Below are 14,577 nucleotides of genomic sequence, written 5' to 3' on the forward strand. Positions count from 1 at the left end.
CAGTATATTTTTCAACTTCACTCTAGAGCTCAAGGCTTGATGCCAACATGATTTCATTCTACATTTCAACTTTAAACCTCCTCAAGAGAGCTGGGCATGCTGCCATTATGAACAACCACTATATATTGGAGCTTAATTCAAATTGTCATATTAACACCCCCTCACAGCATTTCTCTCCCTAGTACTCTTCATATTTTGATGACTAATCCAGTTATGATGATAGACACATTCACTGAGTACACATTTAAAATGTCCACTGTAAAAATCACAAATTGACAATAAAAAAGTGGAATGTGAAAAAAAATTAAATATTAGGTAAATAAATACTATTCCACTTCACTCCTCTGCTCTCTGAGACATTATACACTTCTTTGGTGACATGCGAATGTTCAAGAATATTTATAATTCTCTACTCCTACATTTGCCACAATATACAACATAGACACACTCAGAGAAACTTTGCTATAACTCTTCTCACTGAGTCAAAGATAACTCTAATTTAAGATTCAACTGGTGTGTGTGTGTGTGTGTGTGTGTGTTTGCGTGCGTGCGTGCGTATGCATGCATACATACATTCATTCTGCATTACCAGTAACTCTGGAACCGGCCCTGATGACACTTTTTTTTCATTTTGAAAATCATTAGTATCATCAATGTTCTCTGATGTCTTGAGCTGGTCTCTGCTTTCTATATTCAAAAATGTTTTGGATTTGGAAAAGTCACATGAACATAACGGTTGGGGATTTGAGACAGGAGAGAGCTTCCTTGAAATCCCCAACAGCTGACTCCAAGAACATGAAAATGGCCAAATCTAGAAGGAACAGTGAGCTCCTAATTGAAAAAAAGCTTCAGAGGAGTAGCTGAGTTAGTCTGTACAGGATAAACTTACAAAACAACAAATAGTCTGGTAGCACTTTAAAGACTAACAAAACATGTAGATGGTATCATGAGCTTTCGTGGGCACAGCCCAGTTCTTCAGATGACCAGAGTGTTGGATGTCCAGTAGTCATCTGATATAATTTTGTCATCACATTGAAGGGTGATCCAAAAATACTCTCTTTATATAGCTATGATGTGCTTTGATACATTAATTATACATATTATCAGCAAAGAGGGTGAATCCCTGGTTTCACTGAAGTCAATGGCAAAACTCCCATTGATTTCAGTGGGCCAGGATTTCATTCAGATTCAGTTTTGCCATTATTGTTTTTCAGTACTGGCTTTGCTTTTCCTGTGTGAGCACAGGTAGGGTGCAGTTCTCAACCTTGGCCTTCATAGGGGTGCCAAGAGCCTGAGGTAGAAATCAGAGCTGATGCTCCCCTAACTTCCCTTTGCCTATGTGGCGAGGGAAGGCTGTACCCACAGAAGTGAGGAGAACTGCCTCTAACATATTCTCCCACGAAAGCCCCTCTTAGGGGGATTGATGAGGAACTGACAAGCTTGGAAGGAGCAAGACAAAAACTGTTTCTACTCCACCAAACTCTCCTTCTACCTGCTTAAAGCTACAAGGTGCAGCAATGGAGGCTATTGCAAGCACATTCTTCAAGAGCATTTGGGTTGCTAGATTTTTAAGGCCAGAAAGGACAACTATATATGATCATATTGTCTGACCTCCTGAATAGCACAAGCTTTTGATTCTCACTCAATGGAGACAATTATGTTTCCCTACAATGAAATCCCATCACTTGTGGTTAGGCAGAACATTTTTTTTTTTTTTTTTAAGAAAAAGACATCCAATCTCCATTTAAGTGTCAAATGATGATGAACTTAACACCTCTCTGAGGAAACCGTTCCAATGATTTTTACCCTTGCAATTAAAAAGTTGAGTCTTACTGTCAGTATGAATTTTTCTTACTTCAGCTTGCAGCCAGTGGAACTTGTGAGTCTCTCTCTCAGATTAAAAGGCAGTCTCATATCTGACACCTTCTCTATGTGAAGGTACTTATAGATAGCAATCATATTACTTCTTAAGAAGGGAGGGTTAAGTTAAATAGATTAAACTGCTTATGTGTCTCATGATAAGGTATCTTTTCCAGATCTCAGATCACTTTGTAGCTCTTCCCTGACACCTCTTCAGTTTTTCTCTCATCCATTTTGAAGCTGGATCCCAGAAACTGACACAATATCCCAGTGTCTCAAAAAACTCTCAAGATATTATTCTAAGGTGTTTGCTATTCTCTACCTCATGCATTAATTTCCCCACCTTTACCTTACTCCTACCTTTCTCTCTCTTTCCTTCTAATAAGAGTCCAAAGTAAACAAATATAATCTTGCAATGCTTTGCTATGCCTAGTTTTATAGCCTAAGGGAAAAGTTCAAAAGCCTGATTTCAATAAAACTCTGCATGTCAGAAATCAGCAAAAAAAGAAAAAAAGAAAAAGAAAAGGTTTACCTTCAAGAATTGAACTACAGTCAGATACAAAAGCTATATTTTCTGATCTTTTGCTATTCTTTCTTCTCTCTTTGTGTGTGAATGTCTTGTTTTGTCTGAAAAATAAACAAGTTCAGACCTGAATAAAAAACAAAAAGCTGTCGCCTAAAACTAGCCTTCCTTTTCCCCTCCGCCAGCAATAAGATTTAAGAAAGAACCCTTCAAGCAAGATATTAGGGCTTTTAAAAATTCTACAGAGACAGAGAAAAACACAAATTTATGGGAATTTTAAAAAACGATTATTTTTTGTGTTTTGACTGTCCTCTGCCCCTATTAATTATTTTTGTATATGTTTAACAAAGGCTAAAAATAATTTCTTGTTTGGTGCTGTTCAGTGTGAAACTGAGCCCATAGAAACAATATGCTCTGCACACATACTACTGACACTGTAAAAAACAAAAAGTGAGTGACAAAGGGGATAATTTTAAAAAATATAAAATTAAACCCCTCGTCTGTTCTTTACAAAGATCCTAACCATTAAGAAATAGAAGTAAACGCCACAGGAAACATACAGATTGAACTTCTCTAAACAGGAACTCTCTGGTCTGACAACATCTGTGGAAGGTGCAAGCTAGGAACCATGCAGACCAGCAGGCTGTGGGGCCTGGTGCATTACAACAGAGCTGCGGGGGGCCAGGAGCCTGGCATGCTTCAGCGGGGCTGCCAGCTGGGGCCAGAAAGCCCAGTGGGGCCAGCAGGGTAGTGGGGTGGCGACAGGTTAAAATCCCTTATCTAGGACTGGTCAGGTCCCAAGGGTGCCAAACCAGGGAGGTCCTACCTGTACTGATGGAACTCAGCTCCCTACGCATGTTATTCTCACGTGGGGACCCCTGTTCTCTAAAAACGCCGTGTTTGCAGCGTCAGTGCCAACTGAGCCTTAACTGGAGGATGGTCTTCAGAATTCCATCCTGATCTGTTTACATGACAGGTTCTCCTTATGGAAGAAAATGTTATATTTTCTGCTTCAGATGTTGGTTTGACGCTGATAAAAAACAATCTAAAAGATGATGAAAACACTTCAGGACATGTGCACTGCAAAAAAGAGATTTCATCTATAGAAGAAAGAAGGGGGTGGAGGGAATTGATGAATTTGTGACTAAAGGTTTCCTTTTTATTGGAAATGGAATCTACCTTGAGCGTATTAAGTTGACAGCTTCTCTTTTAGCCCAGCCAGCATACACCAGTGCTATTACATTAGTCTCTATACAGGAAATATATAGGACTGAGAAATGCAATCTAATAAAGATAGGCCAGAAATTCAAGGGCGGGGGGGAAGCTCTAACAGTCAGAACAGAAGTCTGGGATTATGGAAATCTGGGATCTAATTAGTGGCTCTACTGACTCATCATTTAACCTTAGGCAAGTCACTTAAACTCTATGCTTTGCATTACTCATCTGTAACGTGTTTGTTATAATATTTACAATCTCACAGAGTTGCTGAGCAGCCTATTTAAGGTATTTAAAGCACTTTATGATCCTCTGATGAAGATATTATATAAATGTTATTTATTTTTAAGGATGCTGTTATTCAAAATCATTCACATTTGGGGGGAAAAGTGCTTTTTCCTCTAGAGTTGGAGGGGGGAGGGAAATGAAATTATGCTACTGTTTCTAAGATGTGCAAGAAATCAAATACTTATTCAGAACATGTTTCATCATATTAAATGTTTAACATACACAGAAAGACTGATTTTAGTTACAGCAGAATCTGTTTTCTTGTCTGTTAGAATTTGACAAGAAAATCTAAAATTGCAAAGCTATATGAAAATAATCTGAGTACAATCCCAGTTGAACTCTTAATTCTGCAAGATGACTGAGCTGACGCTTGTGATGGTAGTAAGGTGGAGTGTGAGGACAAGCAAATGTGCTTCTAAGCATCCTTTCCATCTCCCATGAACTCGGAGATGGCTGGGAACTGAACAATCCCTTTCCCCATAGCAGGGCTGCTCTAAATTGTGATAGCTGAAGGAATCCCCTAAAAACAACAGAATGCTCAGGATATGCAGGTCAGAGAGTGTGAGAGATACGGACTTTATGCCATTGCTGAATGGTATGGAGATTCCAAGTATCTCCACTAAGGCAGCCTGTAAGTCACTTGTGTTGTGCTGAATGACACAGAGGGACCTTATGCTGGGCTAAGAACGTGAGGAAGGAAAAAGTCCTAAAAAGCTTAATTCTCACTGGCCATCTCTAACACTGCCACCTTCCATTTACCTATAAAACACAATTGCTAGAGAGGAGAAACAATACACTCAATAGGGCACATTTTTATTATAGCCAAATATAAAGATGAAAAACAGACCAGGACTCAGAGAGCAATTGTTATGCCAGTTGATAACTGTTATTCACTCCTTGTAATCAACTGAGGGAGCAATGTGCTTTCTTGACTTAAAAATCAATAGTCTTTTGACCAGCAAAATACATTAACCAACATCCTTTGAAGAGCTTCTGGTAAAAATAAAGTGTGGAAGGGAATGACTAATCAAATCTAGCCTGAAACAAACAAAGAATATGTCTTGAACATGAATTGAAAAGATAAGAAAAAAAAGTCTCAATAGAAGAGTAAAAACTTCTCCTTAACAGCTGCAATTTGTGCATGACTGTGATGGGGTCAACACCCACCTCTCATAAGCATCCCCCCTTTTGATAAGGTATGAGCCTGCTGCTTCTTACTTCTTGCTTGGAACAGGGTAGCACTTGCCTCTTGCAAGTGTCCCTCACCCACGCTGAGAGTTATACCTGAAAGAATTACTCGGGATCTTTTTCAGTGGGATACAGCAAAATGCTACATTTATTGATAATATAACACTATTCTGGCATATGCAGATAGTGTGCTATACCCACTTACTCAAACACGCGCGCGTACCCCCCCCCCCCCCAGTTACCAGTCTGTTGTTCACATTCACTTAGCTGAGCTGAATGTGAGGGGGGAGCTGGGCTTCTGTCGGTCTGGACCGATAGTCCACTCTTGACCAGACGAGACCCAAAGATTTATGCAGGACACCCCATCCTTTATAGGACTTTTCTCCCATTGAGGTCTATACATTTTGCTCTGTCAGTTCTTTATCAGTCACAATCAGTTCTTTTAACATCTGTTTATCTGGAAGTGGTTTTTTATTGTCATCTGGTATCAGTTTTTCTCTCTTCTTCAAATACTCACATTCCTCACCCATTTACTCCTCCCAGGAACGCTGTAACTGCTTCACATAGGGTACGTCTAGACTACATGCCTCTGGCGACAGAGGCATGTTGATTAGGCTACCGGACATAGTAAAATGAAACGGCGATTTAAATAATCGCTGCTTCATTTAAATTTACATGGCTGCTGTGCTGAGCCGACAAACAGCTGATCAGCTGTTTGTCGGCTCAGCGCGATAGTCTGGACGCTCCCCTGCCGACATCAAAGGTATTTGTCGACCACCCAGGTAAACCTCATCCCAGGAGGCATACCTGGGTGGTCGACAAATACCTTTGATGTCGGCAGGGAAGCGTCCAGACTATCGCGCTGAGCCGACAAACAGCTGATCAGCTGTTTGTTGGCTCAGCGCGGCAGCCATGTAAATTTAAATGAAGCGGCGATTATTTAAATCGCCGCTTCATTTTACTATGTCCGGTAGCCTAATCTACATGCCTCTGGCGACAGAGGCATGTAGTCTAGACGTACCCATAGACAAACGGGAATAATTGCCCTTGTAAGGTATCCAATCTAATTCTAATACACAACTTTTGTTAGTGCAGATTTTTAATTATTTATCATAGCTTTTTTACAACACAACCTATATCCCAATTATTCCTAAGAGCAACAGTGTGATCATGGCGAATCACAAGGATCCTTCTGAAATCTTTCTGCCTTGACATCAGATACAGACAGAAACAGCCCACCTGCATCTTTATCAATGGCCTAAAAGACCATTCCCCCCTGTTAACCAAAGCAAGATAGCCAGCAGTTATAGTTGCTTAACATTTATTCTTATGCTAACCATTGCACTATATTTATTTATTCTATCACTAACCATTAAGCTACATTACACAAGACATCATTACATTATATAACTCTCATTGTCTACAATAGTTTCTTTGGCAAGTTTGTGGTGAGTCATACACTCTGTCCACAGATGGAGCAAACAAACCCACCTCTTTTCACCATGACTTCCTCCCTGGAGACATTGTACTCCTGTAAGGGTACGTCTTCACAGTTGCGTTATTTCGAAAAACTTAGTCCACGTCTACACAGCAAGCAGTTATTTCAAAATAATGTCGAAATACTGTCAAGCAGGAGGACTTCTTACTCCAACGCCTGTAATCCTTATTGTACAAGTAGTAAGGGAAGTTGGAGGAGGAGTGATCTGTTTCAAAATAAGTGCTGTGTAGATGTTCCCAATTTTGAAATAAGCTATGCAATTGACATAGCTCAATTTGCATAGCTTATTTCAAGTTAAGCCCTGCTGTGTAGACATACCCAGACAGTCCAAGAGGAACCCATTATAGTACCCTTAGTTGGTGTGTCCTTTTCAGCAGCCCTCAGTGGTCTCTGCCTTTAACTATACCAGCAGGGCCATCATCCTTGCTTGATTTGGCTAGGCTCTGGGCTCAGTCCGTGCTCAGAGCTACAGCTAGCCAGGAGCTTCTGCTTAGCTCTCCCAGTGTTCAGCAGCCATCTCTAATCTCAGTCCTGCCTGCCCTGAGTATAACTTAGTCATGCTTTTCTACCAGCCAGCCAGCCAGCCACCTGGTTTTCCCTCTTCTAGCTCAAGGCATCAACTGACAGCTCTGCCTCTGCTGTTCGTTTTTATATGGCCTATCTAGCCTCTGACTGGCCACTCTAGCAGCCCCTCTGTTTGGCTACCAGAGCTCCCTGTAGTATCCCTGTAGCTACTCTAGCCTTTGCTGTTTTTCTGGAACAGGGTCAGGCAGGGCCATGAGGCCTCCAGCAGGGGACTTCTGTGCCTAGTCGACACAGTCAGGGTGACCTTCACTGTCAATCCTAGAATGATTATACATTGTACTCTTCCAGTTTGAACAAGTGTGAGGAGCCTGAATTACAGGGTGCAATATCCTGGCAGAACAAATATTCATTTTTGGCTATTTGCATGGAAGAATACACCATAGCTCTGATTGAGGGTTAGGTAAAGCCACTAGTATAAAGCCATCATGGAGGAGACATAATTTTTTCTATTAGATAGACATACATTGAGAATTTAGATTTTTTCTAAGATTTTCTATTATACCAAAGCTATCGCCACTGAAAACTAACATGAGCAAATGGTGCTGCATATGTGGCTATCTTGTTCTAGGCTATAATTTTGCTAATGTGAGCTGCAAGAAGTTGTTCTTCCTCACACTGTATTTGAAAACGATCTTTCAGTATTCTAATGCCTCAAATATTTATAGCTAACAAACCTCTCTTTTTAAATAGGTTTCTTGTTTCACTAAAAAAGAACATTCCAGGTGCCCCAGAGGGAATGAACAGAACAAGTGATCATCAAGACATCCATCTCCTGCCATCCATTCCCAGTTTCTGACAAACAGTGGTCAGGGACACCATTTCTACCCATCCTGACTAATAAGCATTGATGGACCTATCCTCCATGAATTTATCTAGCTCCTTTTTGAACCCTATGCTCACAAAGACCTATGTGTCTGACAATTCTATTCTTTATTATAGTTTTAACCAATTTGTCCGGGATTGAGTTTCGTCTTAGTGGTCTATAATTGTCAGAATCATCTCTAGAGCCCTTTTTAAAAATTGTCATCACGTTAGCTATCCTCCAGTCATTTGGTACAGAATATGATTGAAATGGTAGGTTATAAACCACAATTAATATTTCTGCATTTTTATATTTTACTTCTTTCAGAACCCTAAGGTGAATGCCAACTGATCTTGATGACCTGTTTCTACTTATTTTATCAATTTGTTCCAAACCTACCTCTAATGACAACTCAATCTGTGACAGTTCTTCAGATTTGTCACCTGAAAAGAATGGCTCAGGTTTGGGAATTAACCTTACATCCTCAGCCATGAAGACCAATGCAAATAATGTATTTAGTTTCTCTGCTATGACCTTATCATTCTTGAGTGCTCCTTTAGTATATCTCGGTCATCCAGAGGTTCCACTGGTTGTTTAGCAGGCTTCCTACTTCTGATGTACTTTGCTATTACTTGTAGAGTTTTTGGCTAACTGTTCTTTAAATTCCTTTTTGGCTTTCCTAATTATATTTTACACTTCATTTGCTAGAGTTAATGCTCCTTTCCATTTTCCTCACTTGGATTTAACTTCCACGTCTTAAACAATGCCTTTTTATCTCTCACTGCTTCTTTTACTTGGTTGTTAAGCTTGTACCTCTAGTGACAGGAAAGACTTCCACCCCAATGAAGACTTCTTAGATTTTCCCTATGATGACCAATTAAAGAAATGAACAGCTAAAGTGTGAAAGTAATTGGTTTCAAACATTTTGTAATAATACACAGAAAAGATTAAGAAACAGATTCTTTGGTCTTTTTTTATTTGCACTACAAGTGACAGAATTCTTGCATACACAGATTTTTTATGGAATTATATAGACATATAACTGCTTGATTTAGGCCCAAAATTAGAAGCAGTTTTAAAATTTTCATCTCAAACCTGAAGTCCATGCATTAAACTAGAAAAAGGTTTTTTTCTTTTCTCAGAGATAGACATATAGATGATTCTCTACTTATAGGTGAGGTCCCCTCTTGACAATGAGACAGAGATCACTAAAGAGGTCCACCTATTAACTTCCTGTCAGAGAAAGTTTTGTTTTTCTTCATTTAAATCATTGTCCTGGGGCGGGGCTGGGGATGAAAATTTCAGGATGTAGGACAACTCCAGTCTTCTCTCACTGAAGCTGCTTGGAGTCAGGTGAGAAGCGCCTGTCCCTGGCCACTGTAGCTGTAGTGGGCACAGCTGAGGGAAGGGTGCATGTCCACTGGCTGGCAGACAGGCATAGACAGACAAACTCTTTGAAATATATAGTAGAGAGCTGTCCTTTTCGCCACTCCTGCCGGCCCAATGGGGTGATAGCTGTCCCAGTCCCATCTCTGGCCCCTTGCTACCCCCTCTGCCCTCCCCGTGATCATTCCACTGTATAGCTCCCTCCTACCAGACCTCTCCCTTTCCATCTTATGAGAAATAATCCAATTCCAGGCACATCCCATTGCACTGGTACAACCAAACCCTTACCTTGTGTTAAGTTATGATAAAAGGAAGCTGCATACCATATTTAGTGGTCCTAGCTCTTACCACTTAGGAGGAGTTTTTGAACAAATGGACTCACAGATGGACACAGACACACAAACTCTCTCAACTATACAGTAGATTTCCCTCTAAATATAGTTCATATTCAGGGCTGGTTTAAGGTTATGAGGGACCTAAGTCTAGTGGGAGAGTAGGGCCCAAGCGTTCACCAGGGAGGAAAGTGAATGAGATTTTGCTTATACAGGCATGAAAAAGCAGAAGGGACCTAAATCTAGTCTTGTGAAAAAAATCTACTCTCCTGGACTCTGGCCTGAAGTTAATAAGGCTACAAAAGTGTAACTGTCCCCAGGAACTGGCCTTTAATCTCATTCCCTTCTCAAATCACAGTCGTTCCATGCTTACCAAACATTTTCCACTTGGGAAAGAAGTTGGCTTGAGCTGGGCAAGAAAAAAAAACCTAACTTCAGGTTCATTTAGCTTTCCCCTGACTGCTTATCAGTCCGGCCAGCACTTAAGATAAGGCAGAGTCAAAGCAGCTGGGCAGGTTACACAGTCAAAGAGAGGAGGCACATTGGCCTGCCTTTTTCTGAGGGGAAAAGGAGGTGGCTGCTGTTGCTTCAGTGCTGTTCCTGCTCCCTATGGAGCTTTGACTGCTCCTGGGCGTGTTGTGGAACTGGAGCAGACACCCTCCTGCCTCACCGTTTCCTAAGTTGCTACAATTCAGGCCCTGCTGGGGAAAGGACGAGCATCTCCTGTTGCAACAGAGCCCTGTCATCCAGGAGCACTTTTAGGCAGACACCTGAAGCTCTAAGTGTAAGAGGGGACTCACTGGGGACTGTCCTGCAGGGTCCCCTTCTTGCATTTGCTCATCACAGGACTCTCCATAGGAGAACAAATCTGATCCGGGGGGAGGAGAAGAGAGGGCAAAAGAAGGAGCAGAAAACAAAAGTATAATGAACAAAAACTGTAAAGGAGAAACAGGAAGAGCAATGAACTCTCCTCCCACTGGAAGAACTTAAAAAACAACAAATAGTCCTGCAGCACCTTAAAGACTAACAAAACATGTAGATGGTATCATGAGCTTTCATGGGTACAACACACTTCCACAGATGAATGGAGTATTAAAAGTCCAGTTCCAAAATAAAAAGGGGATTTATCTCCTCCCACTGATTACCCTGGATAGAGTCATTTTTAGAGTCAATGGCCCTGAGCTGCCTGCCCAGGACTAGAGCAGTGGCAGTGGCTTCTGACAGTAAGGATGCGTCTACACTGCATGCTTATTTCAAACAGGTATTCCAAAATAGCTTATTTCTAAATAGCATGTCTACACTGCAGGGAAGCCTCAAAATTAGTCTGAGGCAGGCTTCCCTAATGTTGATGCGCTATCTTGATTTAGAGCCCCAGGAGGAGGCACTGTGGGGATGAGGGGGAGGGAACAACTTAGAATGGACCTGGTGAGAGGCTATTTTGAAATAGCAGCAGTGGAGTGTCGACACTCAGCTATTTCAGAAGAGGCATTATTCCTCGTAGAATGAGTTTTACAGATTTTGGAATGGATGCTTGCATTGTTATTTTTGAAATATTGCTAGTTATTTCAAAATAATAGTGCTGTGAAGATGCCTAAGTTATCAGGCAGTTTCTCCCCAACTCTCTCTCCAATCTGGCTCACATTGACTGATCACTCTGGATGTCTCTGTCCAGTTTGAGGGGTGGGGGGAAACATATATGAATAGAGAATCAGCCTGTGCGCCCTTTTTTAAGAGGAATAGGCATTACAGCAATAACACCACCATCTCCAAAATGTGAAGGTATGAGCTGGCATTTAGAAATCAATCATGAGCTAGTTAGATGTAGAGTATTTCACTTATATGAAAGCTGCAACTGCGATTATAATGCTTGATTACCCCCGAGGCCAAGGCAAACTCAGAAGGAAAGCATATGAATTGCTGATTGTTTTCTATTATGATACTCAGAAACTGCTTGATATTGCTTTTACACAGTAAAAGAATGAGAATTCACTTGCATTATTTTGTAGAAATTTACATCATGGAGTCCTGCTCTCTTCCAAAATCCACTTTTCTGAGGAGATAGTAGAAAAACATCTAGTCTTTTAGAAAATGAGCATTCTTTATTGTAAGTGGCACAGCTGGCACAACAAGTAAAGTTACTCAACATTTTCTTTAAAAAGACACTATTATCAGCTGCTTGTAACTAGAGCTGATGGAGAGCCCACTGAATGAAAAAATGCTCTCTGCCAAATCAAAGTTTTTGGTGGTAAAATTGCAATTTCTAAGACCCGAATTTTACCGAATAACTGAAATTCTACTTCACAGCTAATTCTCCATATAAACGTGTGCATACGCATTATGCTACACTTTTAACCACCTGATCACAAACTTTTTTTTCCCTGTAAGACCATGGTCTCATTTAGTGGACAGAAAGGATTGTGATCAGGCAATTAATCATAGCTGTGTGTTGAAAGAGATTGTTGTCTGTATGATCCTTGCCTTATTTGATACAGGAGCTAGAAGTTGTGAGGTGAATGAGACAGGGATTATATAGACTGTACTATAACACATATGCATAAGGGGCAAATTAAGGTGGCACGGACATCCTTAGTATGACATTTCCTAACTTTTGAGTGCTTGTCTTTGCAACATTAAATGTTTTTATTTTAGGACTTTTTTTTTTATGTACAGTAAAACTCCAGTGGTCCGGCACTCCTGATGTTCTGGCACCATCTACTCCGGGCAGCCGGACAATTGGAGCTGCTCTGCCCCTGGCTTCTCCTGGGGTACTCTGCCCCGGGCTTCCTGGAGTCAGCCGCTGGTCAGTTTCAGCAGCGGCTGACTTGGGGAAGTCTGGGGCAGAGCAGCTGGGGGTGCTGCCGGGTTGGTCCCGCAGCACTGAGGGGTGCATCCCCCCCTCTCCACCCCAGACCCCTCATAGCCCCCCCTTCCGATAGTCCGGCACATTTGATAACCCGGCACCCCCTCGGTCCTAAAGTTGCCAGATTATCAGAAGTTTACTGTAATAATACATTTCCTTCAGCGATAACTTTAGTGGACATGCTTGTAGGTGATTGGTGATCTACTCTAGTGCTTTAACAACAGATGTGTAAAAAATATACTTGTTTAGGATCAATGACTCTGCCAATTTTGGAAGGTTTTAATGGTTTCTAAACACATACAGTTTTTTGCAGGCTAAAGATGAAGTCAGATTATTAAGCACATTTTTGTACAGTATGTTATCTACAAATTGGGTATACAACTCATAAAACACCACATCTTACATACCAAGAGCTAGATCCTCAGATCCATGTGTCAATTTACACCAGCTGAGGCTCCAGCTCAAACTGTACACACAGGGTTCTGCTATGGATGAGGTCAGAGCTGGGCAGGACAGGGAAGATCAGTACCTGAGCAAAGGTCTTTGAAGGCTATTATTTCTATTCAATATGAGAGCAACCAATATCTGAAGACTGTTTGGGGGAGCACACTTGGGGTACAGTTGCTACATCTATGCCAAAGGAATACTCTGCAATCAAGGTTCAGTTCTGGCAGTAACATGAATACTACTCTCACTTGACCCTGACACACGTTTGCTGGCCTTGTTAGTGCTGTCTGCAACACTGGCTGGCTTCCTCCTTAGTCCCCTGAACAACAGCAATCAAACTAAGACTTTCTTATATAAATATCATGGGAGGGGTATCCACCTCGTTTCACTGACATAGGGGAGGAGCAATTTGCTTTATATCACATTTTAAATATAAGGCCAATAGTGACCTGAATTTATTCCCCGGTAGATAAAATACACAAGTACTTAAAATCCAGAGTCAGCATATATTTTAAAGCTTCTTATTGAACCAAACAAACAATTCAGTCAGGAAAATAAGGCATCTTTTTAAATAAGCAGCACAGAAAATGTATATTACAATTAAAAATAACCCATGCAGGTACAGAAACAACTAATCAGAAATCAGTGTATTTTAGCACATGAAGTGAGAACTGTGAAGATTATTAACAAAAAGGTCTAACTCAGTTTTAGATATACTTCCATAAATAAAGGAGAGAATTCTTCTGCAGATAACGTGCTCTTGAGGCAATAACATGCCTTCTCAGGGTACATCTACACAGCAGTGTTAGTTCGGAATAATGTCAGTCCACATCTGCACTACAAGCATTTTGATATGTCTAAATAATGTTGAGCTGGAAGACTTCTTACTCTGACTCCTGTAACCCTTATTTTATTAGGAGTAAGGGAAGTCAGAGGAAAAGTGCTCTTCCTCATACTTCCTACTGTGTAGACAGCACAAAAAGCTGAAATAAGCTATTTAGACTTCAGCTACGCAATTAACATAGCTCAAGTTGTGCACCTTATTTTGGCTTTAGCCCTGCTGTGTAGACAGGACTCAGAGATTTTCCAGTTACTACCATTTATCATTATTCTGTTCTTTTTCTTGCCCTGATACTTGCTGCATCATCAAATGTTAAATAGAAGTTTTTTTCTTTTTCAATCATTACAATTAATGAGGCAGAAATTGTCTCCTCTCCACTTATCTCAAGTTTTAGAAAACATTTAGTAAACTGGCAGTTCAATATATAAACAGAGTCCAGTATATCCCAGGACGTTTCATTTTAAATCAGGATTTCATTTCCAGCCCTCATGAAGGCCCTGAATTCAGCCTTTAGATCTAATCCATCAAAGTTAATGGGCTTTCACAATGGTTCATGCTAATTCATTGTGAAATCAGGGGCAAAATTTCTTTTCATTCCTCTCACAGGTGAAATCTGTAGGTTCCCAGGCTTGGAAACTCACAGAGTCCTGCAATACCTAATGCATACTGTTAAATCATTATGTGCTATTGGCACTTGGGAAGAGGATAAAATGCCCTTTTAATTGTATGACTTCCTTAGGCCTAGATATAGG

The 14,577-nt window shown here is 40.8% G+C and overlaps 1 protein-coding gene across 10 annotated transcripts in view; it reads right to left on the reverse strand.

Moving 5' to 3' along the window:
- ZNF385B (zinc finger protein 385B) overlaps nucleotides 1–14,577 on the reverse strand; it is a 330,914-nt gene that overhangs the window by 89,878 nt on the left and 226,459 nt on the right. Inside the window, exon 1 of one of the 10 annotated variants that reach the window (XM_025182787.2) lies at nucleotides 2,393–2,477. The exons of the other annotated variants lie outside the window; for them this stretch is intronic. The gene's annotated coding sequence lies outside the window, so the exon portion shown is untranslated. Of the gene's footprint in view, nucleotides 1–2,392; nucleotides 2,478–14,577 lie in introns of those variants that run through there. 10 annotated transcript variants of the gene reach the window in all.

Source organism: Pelodiscus sinensis, chromosome 7 (assembly GCF_049634645.1).
Source record: "Pelodiscus sinensis isolate JC-2024 chromosome 7, ASM4963464v1, whole genome shotgun sequence".
Taxonomy (NCBI): Eukaryota; Metazoa; Chordata; order Testudines; family Trionychidae; genus Pelodiscus; species Pelodiscus sinensis.